General features: G+C 31.7%; 1 long non-coding RNA gene across 1 annotated transcript; it reads left to right on the top strand.

The window, feature by feature from the left end:
* Positions 1 to 1,171: 1,171 nt before the first annotated feature.
* Positions 1,172 to 8,292, top strand: LOC147816898 (uncharacterized). Its single transcript, XR_015429482.1, has 2 exons — positions 1,172 to 7,337; positions 7,434 to 8,292. It is a non-coding gene; the product is annotated as an uncharacterized LOC147816898 (long non-coding RNA).
* Positions 8,293 to 13,782: the final 5,490 nt, after the last annotated feature.

The following is a 13,782-nucleotide window of genomic DNA, read 5'->3' as shown; positions in this document are numbered from 1 at the left end:
GCATAATATTGAAAGACTAAAATTATTAAATCGTAAATTATTCAATTAAAATTATTCAATTAATCTTGTAACGAAATTATTCAAAGTCATTTAAATTGTGTAACTTTATTTTAAGTCTATTTCTGATGGATTTTTATCTCTCAGTATATTTAAAGATCTTATTTCAATTATCTTTTTAAATTAGCAGATTATTAAAATTGTTTATGATTATTTTTAAGTATGGATTTAGTTTCTTCTGATCGTTTCGTTTCTAAATTTATATGTACGGGACAACACTTTCTTAATAACGAAATGCTTTTATTTGAAAATCAAATTTAATATTAGAAAATATAAATAATGAAGTATAAAATTGCAAAAAATAAAAACTTTTAGAACCTGTGCTTATATACTGTTCAAAATCTTGGGCTACATCAAAATTGTCTGATTATCTCCATTGATTTATCATTTTTGTTTTGTGCATAGATACTGCTTTTGTGTGTTGTATTTTCAGAATTTACTGTCTTCTTGATATCCTGCTGATGGACACGTTTCGGGAAGCTAAAACTTCATCAGATCATTTTTATAGTAAAGATTAAGACGTGTCTATGGAAAACTGAACGATTTGAAGACATTAATGACGAAGTACTCATTCGCATTCTTGCTGGCCTAATAGGTAAGATGGTAACTTTTTCTCTTCCTTTTCCTTCCGAGAACTTTTCACTTAATGCGCTTTTCATTTTTAGCATCTCAAACCAGAATGGTCATCTTATTGTGATCCTTTTGGCTTCAAAATTCTCAAAAACAGCTACCCGGAGGTGCAGTCAGTCAAGAGCTTGCAGTGATTCCTAGTGTAGAGAACACTATCTATACTATCGGTTTATTCTTTCTGATTGGTTTGGATTTTTAATTTATTTTTGTTTTGTGCGTAGGACCAGATTTTTTGTCTTGTATTTTCAGAATTTACTGTCTTCTTGATATCCTGCTGATGGACACGTTTCGGGAAGCTAAAACTTCATCAGATCATTTTTATAATAAAGATTAAGACGTGTCTATGGAAAACTGAACGATTTGAAGATATTAATGACGAAGTACTCATTCGCATTCTTGCTGGCCTAATAGGTAAGATGGTAACTTTTTCTCTTCCTTCTCCTTTCGAGAACTTTTCACTTAATGCGCTTTTCATTTTTAGCATCTCAAACCAGAATGGTCATCTTATTGTGATCCTTTTGGCTTCAAAATTCTCAAAAACAGCTACCCGGAGGTGCAGTCAGTCAAGAGCTTGCAGTGATTCCTAGTGTAGAGAACACTATCTATACTATCGGTTTATTCTTTCTGATTGGTTTGGATTTTTAATTTATTTTTGTTTTGTGCGTAGGACCAGATTTTTTGTCTTGTATTTTCAGAATTTACTGTCTTCTTGATATCCTGCTGATGGACACGTTTCGGGAAGCTAAAACTTTATCAGATCATTTTTATAGTAAAGATTAAGACGTGTCTATGGAAAACGGAACGATTTGAAGATATTAATGACGAAGTACTCAATCGCATTCTTGCTGGCCTAATAGGTAAGATGGTAACTTTTTCTCTTCCTTCTCCTTCCGAGAACTTTTCACTTAATACGCTTTTCATTTTTAGCATCTCAAAGCAGAATGGTCATCTTATTGTGATCCTTTTGGCTTCATAATTCTCAAAAACAGCTACCCGGAGGTGCAGTCAGTCAAGAGCTAGCAGTGATTCCTAGTGTAGAGAACACTATCTATACTATCGGTTTATTCTTTCTGATTGGTTTGGATTTTTAATTTATTTTTGTTTTGTGCGTAGGACCAGATTTTTTGTCTTGTATTTTCAGAATTTACTGTCTTCTTGATATCCTGCTGATGGACACGTTTCGGGAAGCTAAAACTTCATCAGATCATTTTTATGGTAAAGATTAAGACGTGTCTATGGAAAACGGAACGATTTGAAGATATTAATGACGAAGTACTCATTCGCATTCTTGCTGGCCTAATAGGTAAGATGGTAACTTTTTCTCTTCCTTCTCCTTCCGAGAACTTTTCACTTAATGCGCTTTTCATTTTTAGCATCTCAAACCAGAATGGTCATCTTATTGTGATCCTTTTGGCTTCAAAATTCTCAAAAACAGCTACCCGGAGGTGCAGTCAGTCAAGAGCTTGCAGTGATTCCTAGTGTAGAGAACACTATCTATACTATCGGTTTATTCTTTCTGATTGGTTTGGATTTTTAATTTATTTTTGTTTTGTGCGTAGGACCAGATTTTTTGTCTTGTATTTTCAGAATTTACTGTCTTCTTGATATCCTGCTGATGGACACGTTTCGGGAAGCTAAAACTTCATCAGATCATTTTTATAGTAAAGATTAAGACGTGTCTATGGAAAACGGAACGATTTGAAGATATTAATGACGAAGTACTCATTCGCATTCTTGCTGGCCTAATATGTAAGATGGTAACTTTTTCTCTTCCTTCTCCTTCCGAGAACTTTTCACTTAATGCGCTTTTCATTTTTAGCATCTCAAACCAGAATGGTCATCTTATTGTGATCCTTTTGGCTTCAAAATTCTCAAAAACAGCTACCCGGAGGTGCAGTCAGTCAAGAGCTTGCAGTGATTCCTAGTGTAGAGAACACTATCTATACTATCGGTTTATTCTTTCTGATTGGTTTGGATTTTTAATTTATTTTTGTTTTGTGCGTAGGACCAGATTTTTTGTCTTGTATTTTCAGAATTTACTGTCTTCTTGATATCCTGCTGATGGACACGTTTCGGGAAGCTAAAACTTCATCAGATCATTTTTATAGTAAAGATTAAGACGTGTCTATGGAAAACGGAACGATTTGAAGATATTAATGACGAAGTACTCATTCGCATTCTTGCTGGCCTAATAGGTAAGATGGTAACTTTTTCTCTTCCTTCTCCTTCCGAGAACTTTTCACTTAATGCGCTTTTCATTTTTAGCATCTCAAACCAGAATGGTCATCTTATTGTGATCCTTTTGGCTTCAAAATTCTCAAAAACAGCTACCCGGAGGTGCAGTCAGTCAAGAGCTTGCAGTGATTCCTAGTGTAGAGAACACTATCTATACTATCGGTTTATTCTTTCTGATTGGTTTGGATTTTTAATTTATTTTTGTTTTGTGCGTAGGACCAGATTTTTTGTCTTGTATTTTCAGAATTTGCTGTCTTCTTGATATCCTGCTGATGGACACGTTTCGGGAAGCTAAAACTTTATCAGATCATTTTTATGGTAAAGATTAAGACGTGTCTATGGAAAACGGAACGATTTGAAGATATTAATGACGAAGTACTCATTCGCATTCTTGCTGGCCTAATAGGTAAGATGGTAACTTTTTCTCTTCCTTCTCCTTCCGAGAACTTTTCACTTAATGCGCTTTTCATTTTTAGCATCTCAAACCAGAATGGTCATCTTATTGTGATCCTTTTGGCTTCAAAATTCTCAAAAACAGCTACCCGGAGGTGCAGTCAGTCAAGAGCTTGCAGTGATTCCTAGTGTAGAGAACACTATCTATACTATCGGTTTATTCTTTCTGATTGGTTTTGATTTTTAATTTATTTTTGTTTTGTGCGTAGGACCAGATTTTTTGTCTTGTATTTTCAGAATTTACTGTCTTCTTGATATCCTGCTGATGGACACGTTTCGGGAAGCTAAAACTTCATCAGATCATTTTTATAGTAAAGATTAAGACGTGTCTATGGAAAACGGAACGATTTGAAGATATTAATGACGAAGTACTCATTCGCATTCTTGCTGGCCTAATAGGTAAGATGGTAACTTTTTCTCTTCCTTCTCCTTCCGAGAACTTTTCACTTAATGCGCTTTTCATTTTTAGCATCTCAAACCAGAATGGTCATCTTATTGTGATCCTTTTGGCTTCAAAATTCTCAAAAACAGCTACCCGGAGGTGCAGTCAGTCAAGAGCTTGCAGTGATTCCTAGTGTAGAGAACACTATCTATACTATCGGTTTATTCTTTCTGATTGGTTTGGATTTTTAATTTATTTTTGTTTTGTGCGTAGGACCAGATTTTTTGTCTTGTATTTTCAGAATTTACTGTCTTCTTGATATCCTGCTGATGGACACGTTTCGGGAAGCTAAAACTTCATCAGATCATTTTTATAGTAAAGATTAAGACGTGTCTATGGAAAACTGAACGATTTGAAGATATTAATGACGAAGTACTCATTCGCATTCTTGCTGGCCTAATAGGTAAGATGGTAACTTTTTCTCTTCCTTCTCCTTCCGAGAACTTTTCACTTAATGCGCTTTTCATTTTTAGCATCTCAAACCAGAATGGTCATCTTATTGTGATCCTTTTGGCTTCAAAATTCTCAAAAACAGCTACCCGGAGGTGCAGTCAGTCAAGAGCTTGCAGTGATTCCTAGTGTAGAGAACACTATCTATACTATTGGTTTATTCTTTCTGATTGGTTTGGATTTTTAATTTATTTTTGTTTTGTGCGTAGGACCAGATTTTTTGTCTTGTATTTTCAGAATTTACTGTCTTCTTGATATCCTGCTGATGGACACGTTTCGGGAAGCTAAAACTTCATCAGATCATTTTTATAGTAAAGATTAAGACGTGTCTATGGAAAACTGAACGATTTGAAGATATTAATGACGAAGTACTCATTCGCATTCTTGCTGGCCTAATAGGTAAGATGGTAACTTTTTCTCTTCCTTCTCCTTCCGAGAACTTTTCACTTAATGCGCTTTTCATTTTTAGCATCTCAAACCAGAATGGTCATCTTATTGTGATCCTTTTGGCTTCAAAATTCTCAAAAACAGCTACCCGGAGGTGCAGTCAGTCAAGAGCTTGCAGTGATTCCTAGTGTAGAGAACACTATCTATACTATTGGTTTATTCTTTCTGATTGGTTTGGATTTTTAATTTATTTTTGTTTTGTGCGTAGGACCAGATTTTTTGTCTTGTATTTTCAGAATTTACTGTCTTCTTGATATCCTGCTGATGGACACGTTTCGGGAAGCTAAAACTTCATCAGATCATTTTTATAGTAAAGATTAAGACGTGTCTATGGAAAACTGAACGATTTGAAGATATTAATGACGAAGTACTCATTCGCATTCTTGCTGGCCTAATAGGTAAGATGGTAACTTTTTCTCTTCCTTCTCCTTCCGAGAACTTTTCACTTAATGCGCTTTTCATTTTTAGCATCTCAAACCAGAATGGTCATCTTATTGTGATCCTTTTGGCTTCAAAATTCTCAAAAACAGCTACCCGGAGGTGCAGTCAGTCAAGAGCTTGCAGTGATTCCTAGTGTAGAGAACACTATCTATACTATCGGTTTATTCTTTCTGATTGGTTTGGATTTTTAATTTATTTTTGTTTTGTGCGTAGGACCAGATTTTTTGTCTTGTATTTTCAGAATTTGCTGTCTTCTTGATATCCTGCTGATGGACACGTTTCGGGAAGCTAAAACTTTATCAGATCATTTTTATGGTAAAGATTAAGACGTGTCTATGGAAAACGGAACGATTTGAAGATATTAATGACGAAGTACTCATTCGCATTCTTGCTGGCCTAATAGGTAAGATGGTAACTTTTTCTCTTCCTTCTCCTTCCGAGAACTTTTCACTTAATGCGCTTTTCATTTTTAGCATCTCAAACCAGAATGGTCATCTTATTGTGATCCTTTTGGCTTCAAAATTCTCAAAAACAGCTACCCGGAGGTGCAGTCAGTCAAGAGCTTGCAGTGATTCCTAGTGTAGAGAACACTATCTATACTATTGGTTTATTCTTTCTGATTGGTTTGGATTTTTAATTTATTTTTGTTTTGTGCGTAGGACCAGATTTTTTGTCTTGTATTTTCAGAATTTACTGTCTTCTTGATATCCTGCTGATGGACACGTTTCGGGAAGCTAAAACTTCATCAGATCATTTTTATGGTAAAGATTAAGACGTGTCTATGGAAAACGGAACGATTTGAAGATATTAATGACGAAAGTCTTTGGCCCACGAGCGGCTGTAGAGTAAATCGCTTATGCGTTCTGATGAGGTTTCACTTGGCCTAGAATTACCCTAAGTTTAATTTCACTTTTCTCACTATCAACCGTTTGAGTGCTGAAGAGTTTTCTTATATATGCTAAGAGTGCGGAATGAAATGCGTACAACACTACTAACCAACTACTAACCAACTACTACTAACTACTACCTACCAACCACTAACCAACCTATACTAACCAACAGCAGTGTCTCCGCATTTTTGGTTCAAAACAAGATTTCCGCATTTTTGGCACATCCGCACTCAAACGGTTAAACGGAATTTTTCAAGAAAGCTAATTTTTAATTACCGAATTTTTGTTAGTGAGTCAATTTTTTGGGATTAAATTTTTTAGTGTTAACCCATTTTAAGTCAACAGAATTCGATTCTATGAGAAAGAAATAAACCTAGTGTTGATTGAAGCAGGTATAAACTAGTTTTTATTATTTTGCAATGTATGGAAGCACTAATCGTCAAGGTAAGAAAACTCTGTGTAAAAATATGTAGTTACATTTAAAACTTGTTATATTTAAGTTTTTAGCATAATATTGAAAGACTATAATTATTAAATCGTAAATTATTCAATTAAAATTATTCAATTAATCTTGTAACGAAATTATTCAAAGTTATTTAAATTGTGTAACTTTATTTTAAATCTATTTCTGATGGATTTTTATCTCTGAGCATATTTAAAGATCTTATTTCATTTATCTTTTTAAATTTGCAGATTATTGAAATTGTTTATGATTATTTTTAAGTATGGATTTAGTTTCTTCTGATCGTTTCGTTTCTAAATTAAAACTCAACTGGAACTCTTAATTGATTGTTTGCATTCTTTTGTCATTTCTTAAAATTAACTCTAAGAAATCTTCTGTAATTGGCAAAAGCATTCAAAATTGAATGAAAATTAAAGCACAGAAGGAAAATTAATGTATAAAAACGCCAACGTAGCGTTTTCTCACTGTACAATAATATATATGTATGATGATAACATTAAAAGGTACTTAAATCTGGTTTAAAATTCAAACTTTTAAAGTTAATTGAGTATTTTTTTTCTTTCGAAGCTGGTTTAAATATTGGTTTATTTTACCTTATTGCTTTAGTTTAAGTTCTCCTTTTGTTTTTGTGCATAGATACTGCTTGTGTGTGTTGTATTTTTCAGAATTGACTGTATTCTTGATATGCGGCTGATGGACACGTTTTGGGAAGCTACAACTGCACAAGCTTCGGAAAAAAGAATTAGTGCAGCTTTTCATGCAGTTTTCTATCTCGAGAACTGAATGACTTCTTCCGACAAAAGAACTTGTTTCCTTGCTGGTCTAATAGGTGAGACGATAACCTTTATTTTTTTCTCTTATCCAAAGCCTTCTCTATGTAAACTGAATCTTATTTTGCAAAAATTGAATATTGATAATTTTTCAGATTCATGAGTTTGTGATATCCAGATGAAAGAGCTTCTCGAAGTTGTTCTGCAGTCTTTACCAAATGGGAAAAGAACAGATTCGTTTTTACCCTCCCAATGAGGTGGCTCAAGTTAAGACTCGCCAGAATCTGCTGCTGTTGACGTATAACGTGTACTCACACAGAAAAAAGTGCTGACATAAAATGTCCTTAGTGGTAGACTGATAGTGGGTTAAAATCCCAACACCGTCGGGCTAACCGTGGGAGGTTTTCATGGTTTTCCTCTCCATGTTACGCGAATGCGGGTTAGTTGCATCAAAGTCCTCCATGAAGGCTAGTTTGATCCAGGTGTTCTTTTGTCTCTTGAGAAAAATTATGTTTATCACATTTTTATGTCAGATTTAATAGTTTAAAACAAACCTTCAGATTAACTGCTCTCAGTCACCAAAGCTTTTATTGTCCCTGTCATTTGCTTTGTTCTTTCAGCAAAGTTTTTCAAACTTAGCATTTAATTTACTGTAATATATTTCTATTCTATGTAATATGTTCTGCTCTATGTAATCTATTCTATGTAATATATTTATATATTGATCATAAGGGTTATAGCTGTTGTTGAAGTGTTGTATTTGAAATGTGTTTTTTCTGTAGTTTGCCGCTTCAAATTTATCCAATTTAAATTGGTAGCGCATTTTGATAGGGTGCTGTATTGTATAATTTTGATATCTTGTATTTGATATTGTGAAATTTTTGCTATTGGATTATTGAAGTTCAATTTTGTAATTCGTGTTAAATTTTTTACATAATGTACAGATTAAATTTCTATTTCATCTTGTGTTGTAATATTACAAATTAGTTAAAAATAAAAGTGTTATACTTGCAATTTAGTTTTCGATTATTTTTTGTTTGACTATCTTTTTTCTAGGATTCATTTAAGATTTAGATTGAAATTTCCCGATAAGGGAACATAATTAAACTAATGTTATTGTTTTCAGATTTAAAAAAAAAGTACATATGGGCAAAAAGTGTTTCTGTAGTATCTGTTTCAACGCTGTAAGGTGAGCAAAATAAATGATATCAAATTGAGTAAGTTTTTGTTATAGATCGAATTTCCACGAAGTGCACATCTTAATTGTTCGAAAGAATGACTTCAATATTTAAGTTTCCGATTCAGTAAGATTCAATTCAGATGATTAATAATTGGTTTTTTTCAGCATCTATAATTTTATGAGTTGCTGTATAAAATACAGTCGGACTTCTATTGAACGAACTTCCATTTCACGAATTTCTCTATTTTACGAATTTTTTCGAGGAGCATTTTCGAAATTTCTTCGTAAAATAACTTGAAAAATTCCAGAGTGAATTTATCCAACTTTTCTTTGCGATCCACCTCCCCCTATTTCCCAAAACATTTCAAACTTGTTAAAAGCATTTTACGAATGAAATGACCTTGAATTGTTTTTCGTAGCCACTTCACTTTTAGAAAAAGCAGTAAAATCTCTCTTTGTTTGCATTTCAAATGAAAAATTCAGTTCAAATGAACGGATTTTATCAGTAGCAATTAAACTTAAGAGCGCGTGTGGTAATGTATGTTTAAAATTATTCTTATAATAAATGCAGCTATAATTTTATGCATAAATTTAGTTTTTTTTTTTAAGCTGAAAATGTATATAACATGATAGTGTAACACTGGATAATGTTTTGCTTTATTCTTGCTTTCCTTTCAGATTTTAAGATTTGTAAAATAAAGAGTAGATACTAGTTGATAAGATAAAAGTGCATTAATTGATGTTTTAATTGTCCAATGTTTATGAATTTAAAACCTGTTTTGTGTTGCTTTAGTATTTTAAAAGGTGATTTTGGATTTAATGAATTTTCCATTACGGACTTATTATTGGGATTTGGTGACTTCGTTAAATAGAGGTCCGATTGTATTTTTATTTACGAAAATCATTAATATTTCTATTTACGAGTTGATGCATAAAAATTTCTATTATAAGATGAAAAAGAATAATCATGCTTAATAAATAATATGCACAGTACAAAGTTAGTACAGTACAAAGTAAGTTTTTTTTTTTCCATTCACATTCTTCATGAACAAATTTTAAGAATTACTCTTTTTGAAAAAGTAGCAGCATTGAAAAATTACGGCTAAAAGAGCATTCGATTTTGAGAGAACTTTTAAAAATAAAGGGCAAATAATATATTTCAAATGCACATACTTTTTTTTTGTTTTTAATTATGAAACATATTTAATAATTAATGCTTTCATTTTAGTTATCCATCTTTAGTAATTTTTTTTTTATTTCATTCTAAGAAATCATAATATTTTTAACTAAAGTATCTTTTTAGCATATTTACATAAATAGACATTTAATTTTTGTTCTTAAATGTCTATTTGTGTAAAAATACGCTTAATTGTTACTACAATAGATGGCACCAAAAGATTCTTTAAACTTTTTTTACACTTTTTATTTTTAATAATTAGTGCTGCCATCTGTTAGAAAAATAGATCTGCTAGAAATTCAAAATGATTTCCATTCTCACTAGTGATTAAAATCCTTTTTCTCAACCTATAATTTGTTTTATAATTTCATTACATGATACAATTATGCAACTTTTGAATATTTCAATGATATAATTTTAAATTGATAGTTGCAGTTTAATTGTATAAGCAATCTGTGAAAACTGTTTAATTTATTTTTTTCATATCTAGCAAGTTTTAAAGTTGAATTTTTGATAGTTGACATTTTTGATTCAGTTAAAATGCTCAGAATTAATTAGAATGATTATTTTACATAATCATTCTAATTAAGTTTTTTTTTCTTTTTTTTAAAAAATTTGCGACAGTTCTTTTCTTTTCAAAGTAAAAAGATTGTAAGGAAGATTTTACGGAAAGCATTTAATTTACATGATTAAATATATTTTGCGCAAAAAATATTTTAGTATTTTCATACCTATTTATATTGTAATTAGCGTTGAACGGTTTATCCAATTCTGAATTTGTGTCTATCAATATTCAACTCCGCAGGCATCTCATTTTGAGCCCAACACTTTTGAGTGATGCATTGAGACATCGTGGAGGAACTAATCCCCATTTGCCTTAAATTAAGAGGATAACCATAAGAAGCTCTTATAGGACAGGAAGGAGAAGATTCGAACCCATGATCTCTGAGGCACTGAGCGGGCGAGCCGGGAGTTGAATTTACACCAGCCAGCCACCGCTGGGACCAGAACCAGCTCATTTGATGGCATCGCGGCTCACACTTATTCATAAATTTTTCTCTTTCAAGAAAAATACATTCATTCAAACGCTCTTCTAGCTTTTCGATGCCTTCCCCCCAGGGCCGTAACTACGCCGGGGCAGCAGGGGCACCGCCCCGGGGCCCCGTCGGTCAAGGGGGCCCGTATGAAGAGAATACATCATGTTTTTTTTCTTTCACAATAAAGCACTCTAAGTATATATATATGTAGGAAAGAAATTGTGTTAAGATAGAGTTGATGAAAATTTTCTTTTTTGTAATAGCGTACCTACTATAACATAAAGGGAAGGGTAAAAAACGGTAAAACACCTTTTCACAAATTATTTCCCTTTCTTAAAAGAACAAACACGCTTTGCAGAGAAGGGGAAAGGCCACAGCTGCATGGCCCAGTGGCAGAGGGCCCCTCTAAAATTTAGATGATGGGGCAAACGATGCGTTTCGTCCCTCCTGAAATTTAGACAGTCACAAAAATAAAGTCAAGTAAAATCAGTAATTTAAAAAAAAATTTTTTTTTTCAATTTTGAAGCTATTTTTGAAGCAGAAAACTTTATATTCCTCTAACATTTATGTGCCTTGCCTCTTCTGATATTTAGTTATTCGCCAAGACGAAGTCTAGAAAAATAGGTAATTTTAGAGGGAAAAAAAGCTATTCTTTTTCAGCTTTGAAGAGATATACATCAAGTTATTCTGTTATGGGCGATTAATGTTTTTTGACTTTTGAAAAAGTAAAGTAAAAGTAGAAAAAGTATTTAATTTCCAGTTTTTACTCTATTTTCTTCCGAAATAGCAATGAGGGGGCGAACATAGTGTTCCGCCCCTTCTGAAATTTCAAGGTGCTCAGAAATAATAAAAATTGGTAACTAAAAAAAAATGTCATCTTTGAATCTATTTTCCAAATAGAAAGCTTTATTTTCTTCTGAAATAAAAGTGAGGGGGCGAAAAATTTGCTTCTCATCTTCTGAAATTTAGACATTAATTGAATAAAATCAAGTAAAGTTGAAAATTTTTGAAGAAAAAAATTGTTTTGTTTCATAACTTCGACGATATTTTCCAAATAGAAAACTTCATTTTCCTCTTAAATTATAGTAAGGGGATAGAAAACTTTAATTTCTTCTGATATAAAGTAAGGGAGGCTAAAAAATGTTTTGTATCTTCAAAAATTTAGACATTTGAAATAATAAAGTCCAGTAAAAAAAAAAATTTTTGAAAAAAAGGAAAGAAAAAAAAACTTTGAAGCTATTTTTCAAAAAGAAAATTTTATTTTCTTCTTAAAGTGAGGGGGTGAAGAATATACTTCACCCCTTCTGAATTTCAGACATTCGCAAGAATAAAGTCGAGTAAAATTTATATTTTACTCTTATTTTCTACTTAAAAGCTATTTTCCAAATCGAAAACTTTAGCCTCCCCTTCTGAAAATGTGACATTCGCTACAATAAAGTAAAGCAGAATTGAGAATTTCAGAAAAAGAAACTACTTTTTTTCCCAATTGAAATAGAATTCCCCCCCCCCCCTAAGAAAAATGCTTCGGTTTTGTTTCATTTTTTTTCTACATATTACAACTTTTAATTTATTAAAAAAAATTCAAAACAAAAACACGAAAAGAGAAGAGGAGCACATCATAAAAAAATATAACAAGTGTTTAGAAAACTAAAATAAGCACCACTGCTTTGCATTCTGAAAAATGCATTATACACTGAGACTAATAGATATATTTAAAAGCATCTTCTGACTGTGGGTGGTATGAAGGTGCTAAAACCTTCATACCCCCACAGAGTTGATCCACAGTTATCTGACTCCTCAAAAAATAGCCATCTCCTTTTACACCATGGGAAAATGACCTTTTCCTTCTTTAAATTGCCTTAATCATTTTTATGACCCTGGGCTCTTTTGTGCTTTTATAAAATGTCATATATTTACAGTACCATCTATATGTCCCTTAAGTTGTCAAAACTAGCAATTATCTAGATGTTCTAGGAAAACGGATGTAAGCTTTTAAGGGATCCAAGGGGATGACTCTTGTTAACATTTATTTAGGTAATTTTGTCAAGAGATTTTTTCTGAGACAAACGTAAAACGTTGCAGTTAAATTCCAGTTTTTAACTCATTTAATTGCGTCATTTAAAATAACCATTTTTAATTCAGATATAAATTTTCTGTCACCTTTTGTTTTGTTCAATTTTTGAAATTAAAATTTAACTTTAATTAAGAGTTTTTAAAATTATTTGCAACTTCATTTTTTCAAACATAAATCGTGATATCAATAATTCCCATTCTTAATAAAAATTTTCCTTGGAAAACAAGAAAACCAAATGTAAATTTATTTATAAGGAGGTAAGTAAATGTTTGCATTAACTCATTTAATACATTTAAATTTTATATTTATATACTGTTAGAATTCTTTTATAAGAATGGTAACATAAAAATTGCTTTTTTTTATGTTCGTATATAAAATTTAATTTGTATAGTACTTTAATTGATAATTTTACTGTTTATTGTGAGCATGGATTTTGTTCTTATTTTGTATTTTTTAAATTATTAAGACCTTTAAATTTTTTAAATTGGAACTTCGAATTTTTAGGGTTTTTAACAACTTTGTTTTCATTAAAAAATGAAATGGAATCTTTGTTTTATATAAAGAAAATCATATTTTATTTAATAAAAAAACGCATTTAATTTAATAAAAAAACTATGAACATTAGCTTAGAAATCCGTAGCAATTAAAATTTATTGCCATGACAAACCATTAAAAAGAATTTTTTTTTAATTAGCAAATATGTTTTGACTTTTTCTCATTTTTCTTTCATAAAAAAAAACTATTACTCTTTGTCATAATTTTGCCACATATCGTTGGTTCAAAACTAAAACGACACTTCTGCACTCATGTTATTTGAATGAGAAGTGAGTGCGGAAGTATCGTTTTAGTTTTGAACCAGCGATATGATTACATGGCGTCATGAATACATAGGCCAAATATTCAAGAACGAATTCTTTTCAAAATATAGCTATATTTTCTAGGGACCTGTCCATATTGGAGTAAAGCAACTTTGTTATTTGTTAATCGATGTATATAGAGAAAAAATTTCTGTTTATTTTTTCAATTAGGACTTTTT

This window comes from Parasteatoda tepidariorum, chromosome 1, assembly GCF_982258835.1.
Source record: "Parasteatoda tepidariorum strain Cologne lab strain chromosome 1, Ptep-v5.0, whole genome shotgun sequence".
NCBI classification, from domain to species: domain Eukaryota; kingdom Metazoa; phylum Arthropoda; class Arachnida; order Araneae; family Theridiidae; genus Parasteatoda; species Parasteatoda tepidariorum.
This window is presented reverse-complemented; position numbering and strand designations above follow the sequence as displayed.